This window comes from Callospermophilus lateralis, chromosome X, assembly GCF_048772815.1.
Source record: "Callospermophilus lateralis isolate mCalLat2 chromosome X, mCalLat2.hap1, whole genome shotgun sequence".
Taxonomy (NCBI): Eukaryota; Metazoa; Chordata; class Mammalia; order Rodentia; family Sciuridae; genus Callospermophilus; species Callospermophilus lateralis.
The window spans coordinates 27,325,374-27,339,126 of record NC_135325.1 but is presented as its reverse complement, the minus strand read 5'-3'; positions in this window follow the sequence as shown (position 1 = coordinate 27,339,126).

Sequence of the window (13,753 nt, the reverse complement as noted above, 5' to 3'; positions counted from 1 at the left end):
TGGCTTTCATTATGTGATGTACACACTTTTTTTTTTTGTACTGGGGATTGAACCTGGGGACACTCAACCCCTGAGCCCCATCCCCAGCCCTATTTTGTATTTTATTTAGAGACAGGGTCTCACTGAGTTGCTTAGGGCCTCACTAAGTTGCTGAGGCTGGCTTTGAACTCGCCATCCTCCTGCCTCAGCCTCCAGAGTTGCTGGGGTTCCAGGAGTGAACTACTATAGCCAGCCTGGTGTATGCCTGTAGGCCTTTTAATCTTAAACCGCACCACAGAACCATCCTGCCTGCCACCTTCAAGTTAACGTGATTGTTGTTCTCAGCCTTGACTCCTTCCTTGGGCTTTATCCAATGCTAAAGTCTCCTCAGCTGCCCCTTCACAAAAGAGGTACCAAGTCTGACCCAAATGCTTCAGGATAAGCCTGAATCTAACAATCTTATCCAACATTGACTCTCCCTCCTCTACCAGTCCTCTTAATAATCTTACAAGAGGATAAAGGTTAGCATTGCACTTGGTCCATCTTTCTTCCTGCCTTTCCAATATGCTGGGATCGTACACTGTACCATATTATGCCATATTATACTAGACTGAGACAGTCTACGAGCTCCACAGTCCTTTATGATCCTTCATGATGACAACAGAGATTATGCCCTGCCCAAACCCCATTATGTCAGTTAGCTTCCTGCAGCTATTGTGCCTCTGGACTAGTATCACATTTTTAATCAGATTATGCAACATAATACTTTATATATATATATTGGATTTTATGGTTCTCTAACTGTTTGATCTTTATTCTACTCATCAGTACTCTTTTGGTGACAAGTACCAGAAGCCTAAGTCATCCTGGCTTAAATGAAAAGCCAACATATTGGCTTATAGGAGAGACAAGTGCAGGTATGGTTGGATCCAGGTACTCAGATGATACCATCAGAAGACATCTTTATGTCCTTCACTTAATACTGATTTCCTTTGTATAGGCTTCATTCACAGGCAGGTTTTTTCTACTTGGTAGTCAGAATGGCCATTTTAAAGGTATGGTAAGTTGAGGATCTTTAATTCTGGCAGCACTTTGAAATCTCCACCAGCTAATTATGTTTCACATTATGCGCAGGGACCTCCTCAAATGACCACATTTTAAACATCATTTAAAATATCAGCCACGAGGCTGGGAATGAAGCTCAGTTGTAGAGTGTTTACCTCTCATGCGTGAGGCCCTGGGTTCCATCCTCAGCACCACATAAAAACAAATAAATAAAAATAAAGATATTGTGTCCATCTACAACTAAAAAAAAATTTTTAAAAATAAATAAAATGTCAGTCATGTTTTATAGGAACTCAGCCCCATGAAGAGCAAAAACATAAAACCAACATATGCTCTGGGAATAAAAAAGATGGGAACTAAAGATTTCACTCTGATCTTTTATTCATGTGAGATACCATGTCCCGTTACAAGGCCAAATGCCCTTCATTCTATTATCAGACATTAACTCAGCACCTAGTACCTATCACGTACCATGCTGGGGACTCAGATGAGCAAGATGCAGCCTCAGAGAATAGCAGATCAGACAGGCACGGGACAATCGCACTGCAACAGGTAAGGGCTACTGTGTCGTTGCGGGTTTGGCAGGTGCTTAGGGCTGTGATATTTAAGAAAGGTCGTCTCAAAACCAGGCATGGTGGCTCACATCTGTAATCCCAGCTACTCAGGAGGCTGAAGCAAGAGGATTGCAAATTTGAGGCTAGCCTAGGCAATTTAGCAAGACCCTGTCTCAACCATAAAATCAAATAGAGTAGACAGAAATAAAAAGGGCTGGGGATGTAGCTCCATGGTAGAGCACCCCTGGTTCAATCCCCAGTACCACAAAAAGAAAAAAAAGATGGCATCACAAATTTTCTAAAGTCCCTTCCAGCTTGAATTTTCTGCTGTTTATTTCTCTCTCTGTGAAGTCTTCCTTCCATTGTAACAAGCACATTTAGCTCTGTGGGGATGTGGGTGGACTCCAGCTAACCCACTTACAGATCACCTTAGGAGTTCTTTTTCTAACAGTAAAAAGCGGTTTCCAGGGCCACTGTTTCAAATTACCTCTCTCTGCTCCAGAGGAAAATCACTTGGAATGCAGAAGCCAATGGAAAGTGGTTGTGTTCAATGAGGACGTTAAAAGATTTCAGATATTCATTAACTTACTGGAAAGGGAAGGAGAAGGGCCTACTGTATAAGAAGAATTTCCTTTGAAGAATCCAAAATTGAAACAGCAAATCGATGCTAAAACAGGAAAGGGCTTTAATTTTATTTTGGTCTTCTATTGGAAACCCAAATGCAGATTAAAAGTGTTGTATTGAGCCTTTGGTATAGTAACACATCACAATTGGAAGAGTCTGTTTTCTAATCCTGTGTATGTGGCTTTTCTGTTCTTAGGACTGTCATTAGAAAGATGTTAGTCCAATAGAAAGCCCAGAAATTAGCCAGGTGCAGTGGCACACACCTGTAATCCCAGTGTCTCAGGAGGCTGAGGCAGGAGGCTTGCAAGTTGGAAGCCAGCCTTAGCAATTTAGTGAGGCCCTAAGCATCTTAGTGAGACCCTGTCTCAAAATAAAAAGGACTGGGGATGGGACTCAGTGGTTCAGCGTCCCAGGGTTCAATCCCCAGTACCCAGTCAAAAAAAGCTGTTACTCCTTTAGAGAGCAGGTCTGCATAATAATGGCCACCATTTATAGTACACTTAACATATGCCACTGTGTTTTCGTCCTTTTTTAATGCTTATTCTATAACTGATAAGCGGGTAATATGATGAGACACATTTTACAACTGTGAAAAGAGGAACTCAGAGAAGTTGAGATAATTTGCCCAAAGTCTTGGCTATCAAGAGGCACAGAATCAAGAGTCAAATACAGAAGGTTCTGATAGCACAGCCCATCTGAAGACAGAGAACAGATGAACAGAGAGAGGGACAGAGAGATGAACAAATTTTTTTTTTTTTTTTTTTTTTTTGTACCAGGGATTGAACTCAGGGGCACCTAACCACTGAGCCACATCCCAGCCCTATTTTGTATTTTATTTAGAGACAGGGTCTCACTGAGTTGCTTAGGGCCTCGATAAGTTGCTGAGGCTGGCTTTGAACTTGAGATCCTCCTGCCTCAGCCTCCGGAGCTGCTGGGTTTATAGGCATGCGCCACTGAGCCAGGTCAGATGGATGATATTGATGAGGAAGGAAGTCCGTACTCTTAGCTCTTAAAGGGTTAACTAGAATCACAGACTTATTTAGAAGGGGCCTCAGGGAAGTAGACAGTTGGTTGCCAAGTTGAAACGTGGTTACTCTGGCTCCCAGGGCACAGAGCTGCCACAGAGAAGCCTCAGAGAAGCCCAGGGGTTGCCTCCGGCTTCTACCTCCCAGGGGAATTTCTAAGTCTCTTGAGGCAACCGATAGTTCATTTTCCCAAAGCTTTTGAATGAGAATCACCTGGGACAATTTTGAAAATTCAAAGTTGCATGTTGAAATAATTACATGTCCAGGGCTGGGGATGTGGCTCAAGCGGTAATGTGCTCTCCTGGCATGCGCGGGGCGCTGGGTTCCATCCTCAGCACCACATAAAATAAAGATGTTGTATCCACTGAAAACTGAAAAATAAAATGATAAAGAGAGGCTGTAGATGGTGAACTTCCAACCAAGGACTGAGTTCATCAGTCTCCAATAAACCCTCATGAGGTGTTTTTTAAAAAAAAAGAAAAGAAATAATTACATGTCCAAATGATAATATTTTGGATACACTGGATTAAATAAAATACATTACTAAAATTTATTTCACCTGTTTGTTTTTGCTTTTTTAAAAATGTGGCTGCTAGTATGGAGAGTCCTCAGAAAACTTGGAATGAAATCATCATTTGACCCAGTTATCCCACTCCTCAGCATATACCCGAAGGACTTAAAATCAGCACACTACTGTGATGTAGCCAAATTAATATTTATAGCAGCTCAATTCACAATAGACAAGCTTTGGAACCAACCTAGGTGCCCTTCAACAGATGAATGAATAACAAAAATCTGGTACATTTACACAATGGAATATTACTCAGCTGTAACTAAGAATGAAATTCTGGCCTCTGCTGGTGAATGGGTGGAACTGGAGACTCTCATGCTAAGTAAAATCAGCCAATCCAAAAAACCAAAGGACAAACGTTCTGTCTGATATGTGGATGCTAACACACAATAAGGAATGGGGAGGGAAGAATAGAAGTTCATTGGATTAGACAAAGGGGAATGAAGGGAAGTGGGGGATGGGAATAGGAAAGACAGTGGAGTGAATGGGACACAACTTTCCTATGTAAATGAATACACGACCAGTGAAACTCCACATCATGCACAACCACAAGAGTGGGATCCTATTTAGAATAAGTTATACTCCATGTATGTTTAATATGTTAAAATATACTCTATTGTCATGTATAACTTAAAAAAAAAATAGAAAATTTTTAAAAAGCTGGGCATGGTGGTACACACCTATAATCCCAGTGGCTCGGGAGGCTGAGGCAGAAGGATCATGAGTTCAAAGCCAGCCTCAAAATTTAGTGAGGCCTTTAACAACTCAGTTAGACCCTGGCTTGGGATGTGGCTCAGTGGTTGAGTGCTCCTGGGTTTGATCCCCAGTACCAAAACAACAACAACAACAACAAAACAAAACAAAAAATGTTTAAATGTGGCTGCTAGGAAATTGAAAACGAATGTATGACTCACATTATATTTGACTGGACAGAGGTGCTTTTAAGATTGTATGCCAAACTAGGTTCGTTTTGAAGGGATTAGGTGTCATTGGGTGTTCTAGTTCAAATCTGGAATGTTCCCTGAAAACAGATATTGAAGCCTTGGACTCCACGCAACAATATTGAGAGGTAAGGATTTGGGGAGTGATTAGATCATTAGGACTCTGATCTTTTCAGTGGGTCAATCCACAGATGGGTTCATAATCAATGGCCTATTGGGAAGTGGTGAAAACCATAGGAAGTGGGGCCTAGGTTGAAGAAGGAGGTTAGCCAGGGTGTGCCCTGGAAGGGCGTATCTTGTCCCTAGCCCCTTTCTCCCTCTTTCTCAGCTTGTCTCTGTCAAATCCTTCCACCACAATGTTTCTGCCTCATCACAGGCCTAAATGGGATGGGTTAGGAGACTATGAACTGAAACCTCTGAAACTGTGAGCCAGAATAAATCTTTCCTCCTCTAAGTTGTTTTTCTCAGGCATTTTGTCATAGCAATGAAAGCTGACTAACATACCGCATTGGGGTAGGCAGGGACTGGAAATTGGACAGGGGTTCCTGGGGGTCGCCTGCTCTTCCCTACCCTTTTCTCCTCCTTCCCTCTTTAAAGTAAAGAGGGCAATTTATTCTGAGGTGCTTCATAGAACCTGAGGACAGGATATAGTGGGAAAAGGGTTGGGGTTAGAATATCCTCAGTTCCTTGTTTTTTTTAATATTTACTTTTTAGTTTTTAGGAGGAGACAATATCTTTATTTTATTTATTTTTTTTGGGGGGGGGTATCAGGGATTGAACTCAGGGGCATTCAACCACTGAGTCCCATCACCAGCTCTATTTATTTAGAGACAGAGTTCACTGAGTTGCTTAGGACCTCACTTTTGCTGAGGCTGGCTTTGAACCCACCATCCTTCTGCCTTAGCCTCCCAAGCTGCTGGGGTTACAAGCGTGTGCCACCTCGCCGGGCCATCTTTATTTTATTTTTATGTGGTGCTGAGGATCGAACCCAGTGCCTCATGTGTGCCAGGCCAGCGCTCTACCGCTGAGCCACATCCCAGCCCCTTGGTTCCTTGTTTCTATCTCTTTTTCTCTCTTTGCATCTGTTCCATTTTCTTTCTCACGACAAACCCACCATTCTTGTTTCTCTGTTTCCTAATCACATAGAAAATAGCCCTTCATCAAGGGCTCCCAGTTTAGCTTTCTTTAGTTAGATAGAAGAGCTAAGGACTGGGGATATAGCTCAGTGGTAGAGCACTTGCCTAGCATGCATGAGGCCCTGGGTTCCATCCCCAGCACTAAAAAAAAAAAAAAAAAAAAGAACAGCTACATTGAGTTTAAATTTTAAGAGCCAAAATTTCTAGAGAAAATTGGTGATTGGCACAGCTTGCTTCTAGTCCCTTTCCAGGACTAATCAACTGCCCAGCGTGTGTGGCCTGCTGTAGTAAGAAGTTCTTAGGGTAATGACCTCATTAGCAAAGTGGGAGGGACAGGAGTGATTCCCAGAAAAATCAGGGAGGGGGAGGGAATAGGAGTACACTAAACACAAAACTGCATGATTGGCACCCACTCAGTGCCAGGCTTTTTGGCACTTGTGACTGCACATGACGTTGGCTGTAGCAACCAACACAGGTTGAGGCACAGAAGCCAAAGAAGCTCTTTCAGTGTGCTGGGGCTGTGTTGTCACAGACCTAATTGTGTCTTCTCCTTCCCACAATTCATATGTTGAAGCTCTAACCATGAATGTGAGGTGGGTCTGGAGATAGGACCTTAACAGAGGCAATATGGTTAAATGAAGTCATAAGAGTGGGGCATGATGGCGTAGGATTGGTGTACTTACATCAAGGAGAAAAGATGTCCCCCCCACCATATATGCAGAAGAAAGGCCACATGAGAATATAGAAAGAGAGTGGCTGTCTGCAAGAAAGCCCTCACCAGACACCAATTTTGATGGCACCTTGATCTTGGACTTGTAGCCCCCACAACCACGAGAAAATCAAGTTCTGTAGTTAAGTCATTCAACCTCTGGTTTTTGTTACTGCAGCTGGAGCAGACTAATACAGTCTTGTTATTAAATTCTGACTCACTGCCTGGATTCCATTAAGCTCTGGTATGCTTTCACTGAAATTGGTAAAGGCTTCATAAGAGGCACTTGGAGAAAAAACACAGAGGATCCTTAGGATCTAGGGTTAAGCAAAGAGTTCTTAGACTTAACACCAAAAGCATGAGCTGTAAGAGGAAAATTCATAAATTATATCATGAAAATTAAGAACTTCTGCATGGTAAAAGCCCCAGTGAAGACAATTAAAAAACAAACTAAGGACCAGGAGAAGGTATTTACAAACCACATATTTGACAAAGGACCATCTAGAATACATATTTTTTAATTTTTTTTTTTTTTTTTTTTTTTTTTTTTTAGTACTGGGGATTGAACCCAGGAACATTTAACCACTGAGCTCCATCCCCAGCCCTTTTTACATTTTATTTAGAGACAGGGTCCCACTAAGTTGCATATGATCTAGCTATGTTTCTGAGGCTGGCTTTGAACTTGTGATCTTCCTGCTTCAACCTCCTATGACTCTGGGATTACAGACGTGCGCCAACACGCCTGGCAGAATATATTTTTAAAAAGTTATCAAAACCTACCAAAAAAGTACAAACGTTCCAATGAAACATACCCAAAAAGCATGAAGAGACACTTCACCAAAGTTGACATACAGATGGCCAACAGACACATGCAAAAATGTTGTACATTATTAGCTAGTAGAGAAATACAAATTAAGACCCCAATGATGTATCATTCTCTATGTACCTGAAATGGCTACAAATTAAAAATAGTGAGAACTCCATATGCTGGTGAGGATGAAGAGAAACTCATACATGTAGGTGGAAATGTAAAAAGGCTACAGCAACCCTGGAAAATAATTTGTGGGTTTCTTGGGGCTGGGGCTGTAGCTCAGTTGTAGAGCGCTTGCCTTGCATGTGTGAGGCCCTGGGTTCGATTCTCAGCATCACATAAAAATAAATAAAATAAAGATCCATCAATAACTAAAAAAATAAAAGAATTAACAAAATATTTGTTGGCTTCTCTAAAAATTAAACATGTGGGCTAGGGGGGTTCAAAATATTAAAAAAGAAAGAAAAAAGAAACCCAGCAATTACTCTCCTGAGTGTTTTTCTCAGAGGAAAGAAGATTCGTACCCACACGAAAACCTGTACCCAAATGTTCATAGCTCAAGTGATCCTAGTATTTATAATAGGCTAAAACTGGAATGGGCCCAGCTGTTCCTCAACAGATGAATGGTTAAGCAACCTGGTATTCCATACCATGGAATTCCATAACACGTCGTCTTCTATTACTACTAAACAGCAGAAAGAAAGGAACTCTTTATACATGTGTGACATGGATCAACCTCTGTGTATGTATGATCTCACTTATGTAACAATCTTGAAATGGCAGCTGAAATGCACAAGTTAGTGGTGGGGTTGGGGACAGGGGTGAGAGAGAGGTGGGTGAGATTTAAAGGGTAACAGGAGGGGGTTTGTTGTCATGAGACTGTGTACTTGATTGTGGTGATTGATACGCAAGCTACACAGAGATAAAATTGTGTAGAACTAAAAACACACACAAACACAATTAGTAACAGTAAAACGAGGAGAATCTGAATAAGCTGGGTGGATTATATCAGTGTCAAGATCCTAGTTGTGAGATTACAATAATAGTTCTCTAAAATGTTATCATTACTTGGGTGCAGTGGTGCCTGCCTGTAATCCCAGCGGCTTAGGAGGCTGAGGCAGGAGGATTGCAAGTTCAAAGCCAGCCTCAGCAATGGTGAGGTGCTAAGCAACTCAGTGAGACCCTGTCTCTAAATCAAATACAAAACAGGGCTGGGGATGGGGCTCCTGGTAGAGTGCTCACGTAGCATGCAGAAGGCACTGGCTTCTGTCCTCAGCACCACATAAATGTAAAATGAAGATACTGTGTCCACCTACAACTAAGAAATAAACATTTTTTTTAAATGTTAACATTGTGGAGAACTGGGCAGTGTGTGAGGTCCTCTTGCTATTTTTCTTTTTGTCCTTTTCTTTCTTCTTTCTTTCTTCCTTCTTCTCTTTTTGTTTTTAGGAGATGGGGTCTTAGAGGGGTGTGGCAGTACCAGCCTGTAATCCCAGTGGTTTGAGAGGCTGAGGCAGGGGGATTGCAAGTTGGAGGCCACCTTAACGAGGCCCTAAGCAACTTAAGGAGATCCTGTCTCAAAATAAAAATAAAAAGGCCTGGGGGTGTGATTCAGTGTTTAAGTATCTCTGGGTTCAAAAAAAGAGTACCAAATAGCTGGGACTCCAGGTGCGCGGTACTGCACTTGGTTCTCTGTATTATCTGTTATAACTTCATGCGAATCCACAATCATCTCTATAAAAACATCAATTAAATAATATGTCTTCTTATAGCCAAGTTATGGAAACAGAAAGACTTGATGCCTGTCAACAGGTGAATGGATAAAGAAATTGTGGTCTACACACACAATGAAGTTTTATTCAGCCACAAGGAAGAGCAAAATCGTGTCATTTGCAGGAAAATGGGTGGAAGTGAAGAATGTCATGCTAAGTAAGCCGGACCCAGAAAGATAGGTGCTGAGTGTCTTCTCACATAGGTGGAGACTAGAGAGAAAAGGGAGGGGGGTGGGATCCATGCAAATAGAAGGGAACTGATGAAGGAAGGGACAGAAGGGGATCAGAGGGAGGGGGGATCCCAAGAGGAGATACCGGGGAGCGAAATCTGAAATCGGTCACATTGTGTTATGCGCAGGCACGAATGTGTCACAATGAAACTCACTGTTTTGTGAAATTAATATGCACAAATTAAAAAAAAAGAATAATGTATTCCTTACTGTAGAACAAAGCAAAGGGTTTGAAAGCTGTTCAAGTGGTCTCTAAGGAACTCAAAAGTCCCATTCCCCACACCAAATGTTCTCGGTTCTTCCCCTGCGATTCTTTGCTACTGATCATCCCATTGTTTGCTCCCTGTTTGGAGACCGTCTCCCTGACCACGCCGAGCTACTCAAAGTAGGGTCGTGATTTATTGTCTGAAGCCCGAGTGCCAGCTCCACACAGGCTTCAATATGCTTTGCCTGAATTCAATTATCCAGGTCTACGTGCGACGTGGAGTTTGGCATCTGATAAATCTCCAAGAAATTCCCTTGGCCTGAGCGGCTCGGGGGTCTCAGGCGTGGATCATCTTTGTGCTTTGTGTCTCGGCAGAGGCGGGGAGGGCCCGGGTCCCAGCAGCATTCTTCTGCAGGGAGGAAGGTAATGACAGGAAGGTGGGGGTGGGGGGATCTGTGACTTGTCCCTCCTCCATTGGGAGATGCCGTGAGTCATTAGCTGACCATCAATCTCATCACAGCTTTAGACGGTGGGGAGGGAAAAAGAAAAAAGAAAAAAAAAAAAAAAAGGAATCGGCTCGTCCGTTTGGTTTCAGAAATATGAAAATTTGAGGTCATTGTGCCCCTTTGACTCCAGGAAGGGTTGGGAATGAAAGAAAAGGGACATGGCAGTCTGAAAAGCTGCCTTTTTGTCTTGGGAGATCGCTGACGGGTTTCCTGAATTGGACACTGGATTGCAAAAAAAAAAAAAAAAAAAAAAAAAAAGAAAGAAAGAAAGAAAGAAAAGAAATTTCCCCAAGCGTGGGAGGTAATTACTGGAGAAAGGCGCATGTCTGAAGCGAGCGAGTTACACCACACGAACGAGAAAAATCTGGAGTATTTTCTTAGCTAATATTACCCTGGAAAACCAAGGGTGGGAGGATTGTCGTCCTTGCCGGCTGATGCCGCTGACAGCATGCTGTTTGGACAGCATCCCGGGCGCTGCTGGCAGAGGCCGAATTTCTCTCGCAGACAAAAACATGGGGGGAAGGGGCGGAGATTCCGCCCGAGCCCGGAAAATGGAAATGTCTCTTTAAAGGCTAGAGCGTTCACTCTCATTGTCTTTTCCAAATTCGGGCCTCCTTAGGGACTTTGTTCAAGGCCTCGGGATACTTCTCGTGGCTGGTTAGGATCCAAATAAAATGGCCTCCTTCTAAGGGATCTTTGGTATTTGCTCCCCGAAAGGGCCTCTGGCCCCTTAAAAAAAAATTCACCTCCCGGGCCAGCCCCAGATGCTTGACATTCTTCTTTGGCAAAAGGAATTCTCCTTTGGAGCCTGCACTTTTAAATGCAAATCACCTGGGGGTGGGGAGGGCTGGGGGTGCACTGTACTCGGTTTGCCTGGGGTGAGCAGTGACTTCTTGCACGAATCTAACACAAAATGAAAACTGCCTCCTTGCAGGCCTTCCTTCCTTGTACTGGGGACCGTGAGCACCGTACTCCGTGGTTGGACAATAATTGCACTTGATGCCACGTTTCCGGGTATTTGCAAGGGGATCGAAAAATGCAATGATTTTTAAGGTGCAACGATTTCAAGGTGAAGTTCAATTTTTGCATCTACCGTCTCAGCCGCCGCACTAGGTACCAGGGATACACAGAGACGATTCCCCTGGACTAAGGTGCAGGGCATCCGAGGCGCCCAGGGCAACTCTAGTGTAAATAGGGAGTGCCAGGAGAGAGTCCTGCAGAGCTGCGCCAGGTCCTGGGGGCTGAGGAAGGGAGTCCGGGTAGGCTTCATGGAAGAGGTGACCTGTAAGCTGAAGCCCTGAAAGAGAAGTGAGCCAGCCCTAGGGGAACACGATGGGGGAGCCTCCGGGAGCAGGCACTGGGTTAACAAAGACCCAGGGTGGGGGTGGGGGTGCTATGCTCGTGGCGGCCATGGCCCTGCCTGTGCTCTTCACGTCTGTCTCCCTTCCAGAAAGGCTGCCTCGGGAGGGTAGCTGGCTGACAGTTTCCAGATCCCTCACTTTCAGGCTCCACCATTGCATATTTATTACATATTTTTTTCTGGGTCTGTTCTCAACCAATGACAGAGCACAGCATTTGCACCGGAGCTGAACCGTTTTTCTTTCGGATGTGGAATTCCCTAATGCATCATGTTTCCCCGGGAGGACTCCGTGGGCCTCATCAGGACTTTTCGCAGAGCCCCGCGCTCCGATCCAGGGCCCCTCCTCTTCCATTCTTCCTTCATTCCTCTTCCCCTTCCACAGGCGTCCGAATGCGCCTGGCCTGCCCCCTCGGCCCTATCCATCGGAGGCATTTCCCTGCATATAAATCTCACATGCATTTAATTCTGCCTTGGCCTCTGCTTTTTAGAAGCTCGGAACTAACGCGGTGTTCCAGGGATGGCGGGTGGTTTAGTGTGGCTGGAGGGTAAGGAGAAGGGAGGGGCAGGAAGAGGAGTCGGCAGGGAGTCTGGGGCTCCACCGGAAGGGTCTTGTAAACTAAGCTCCGAAGAATGGACTTTCTCATAAGCAGTAAGAAGCTGCTGTAGGTTTAAGTTGCAGAAAAAAAAAAAAAAAAAAAAAAAAGGACCATATTTGTATTTTGCACAGATCTTCCTGGCAATTGTAAGGGGGATGGTATAGAGAGGCGCAGTACTGGAGAGGTGAACGCTTAGAAGACTCTGGAACGCTTCAGACTGAAACCGTGGATTGCCTCACCTGAAGAGGTACCAGTGTGTTGCAGACAGGAAATGCATGGAGGCGATACAATGGCAGGAACTGGTTATTAATTGGTTGTGAAACACAAAGGGAGGGTGCACAAAGGGAACTGAATTGCTAGCATTCTCTAAAAAGATGGGGTAACAGTTATCCCACTCCTGGGTGTATACCCCAAGGACTTAAAAACAACATACTACAGGGACACAGCCACATCAATGTTTACAGCAGCACAATTCACAATAGCCAAACTGTGCAGCCAGCCTAGATGTCCTTCAGTACATGAATGGATAAAAAAAATATGGCATATATACACAATGGAATATTACTCAGCATGAAAAGAGAATAAAATTAGGCATTTGCAGGTAAATGGCTGCAGTTGGAGAATATCATGCTAAGCAAAATAAGCCAATCCCCAAAAAGCAGAGGCCAAATGTTTTCTCTGATATGTGGGTGCTAACTCACAATAAGAGGGGGGGCTAGGGAAGAGTAGAGGTACTTTGGATTTGGCAGAGGGAAGGGAAGGGAGGCAAGGGGGTACAGGGGTAAGAAGAATAGTAGAATAAATTGCTTCTGCTGCCATGATGTCTTGTGCTGCCTCAGACCCAAAGCAACAGGGCCAAGTGACCATGAACTGAAACCTCTGAAACTGTGAGCCAAAATCAACTTTTCCTCTTTTTAAGTTGATTATCTCAGGCATCTTTATCATAATGACATAAAGCCAACTGACTTGATTGGAGGCACTTTCTAGAATGCAATAGGAGGAATCCAAGTAGGGCGCAGAGAGACTTGCTTAGTTGAGGAGGTGGAGACTCAGCAAAGCTGGGATGGCTGAAATTTGGCCAGAAGACAACCAGAAAGAGATCAAGAATTTCACATAGAGTGCCGTCTGGTGGGCTAGCAAGCACAGGAGACATACACAGGGGAAGAGTTCACAGCCTGGGAGAAAATAACCATCCCAGAAAGAACTGCCACTAACAGAGCAACTCCCAGGCCCTTCTTAGGACTGGGAAATGTTAGGGTTTTGACCACTCAGTGGAGAAATGCCTGGGGTGTGCAGAGGGGCCCCAGGAGGGTTAATCTCTAGTAATAGGTCTAGACTAGCCCAAGATGAAAGGCCATTCCAGACCTGCCCTGACAAGGCTGCAAAACAAACCTTGAAAGGATCAGCCTGAACTAGAGGTAATTAAACTGCCTGTCAAAGAAAGACTCAGGCCAGGCATGGAGCTACATGCCTAATCCCACTGACTTGGGAGGCTGAGGTGGGAGGATAACAAGCTTGAGGCCAGCCTTAGCCATCTACAAAATCCTGTCTCAAATAAAAAAAAATAAAAAGGCTGGTAATGTAGCACAGTGTAAGGTATCCCTGGGTGCAAGCCCAGGACACCCCCCCTACACACACACAGCAGATGATAAAAAAAGAGAGACTCAGC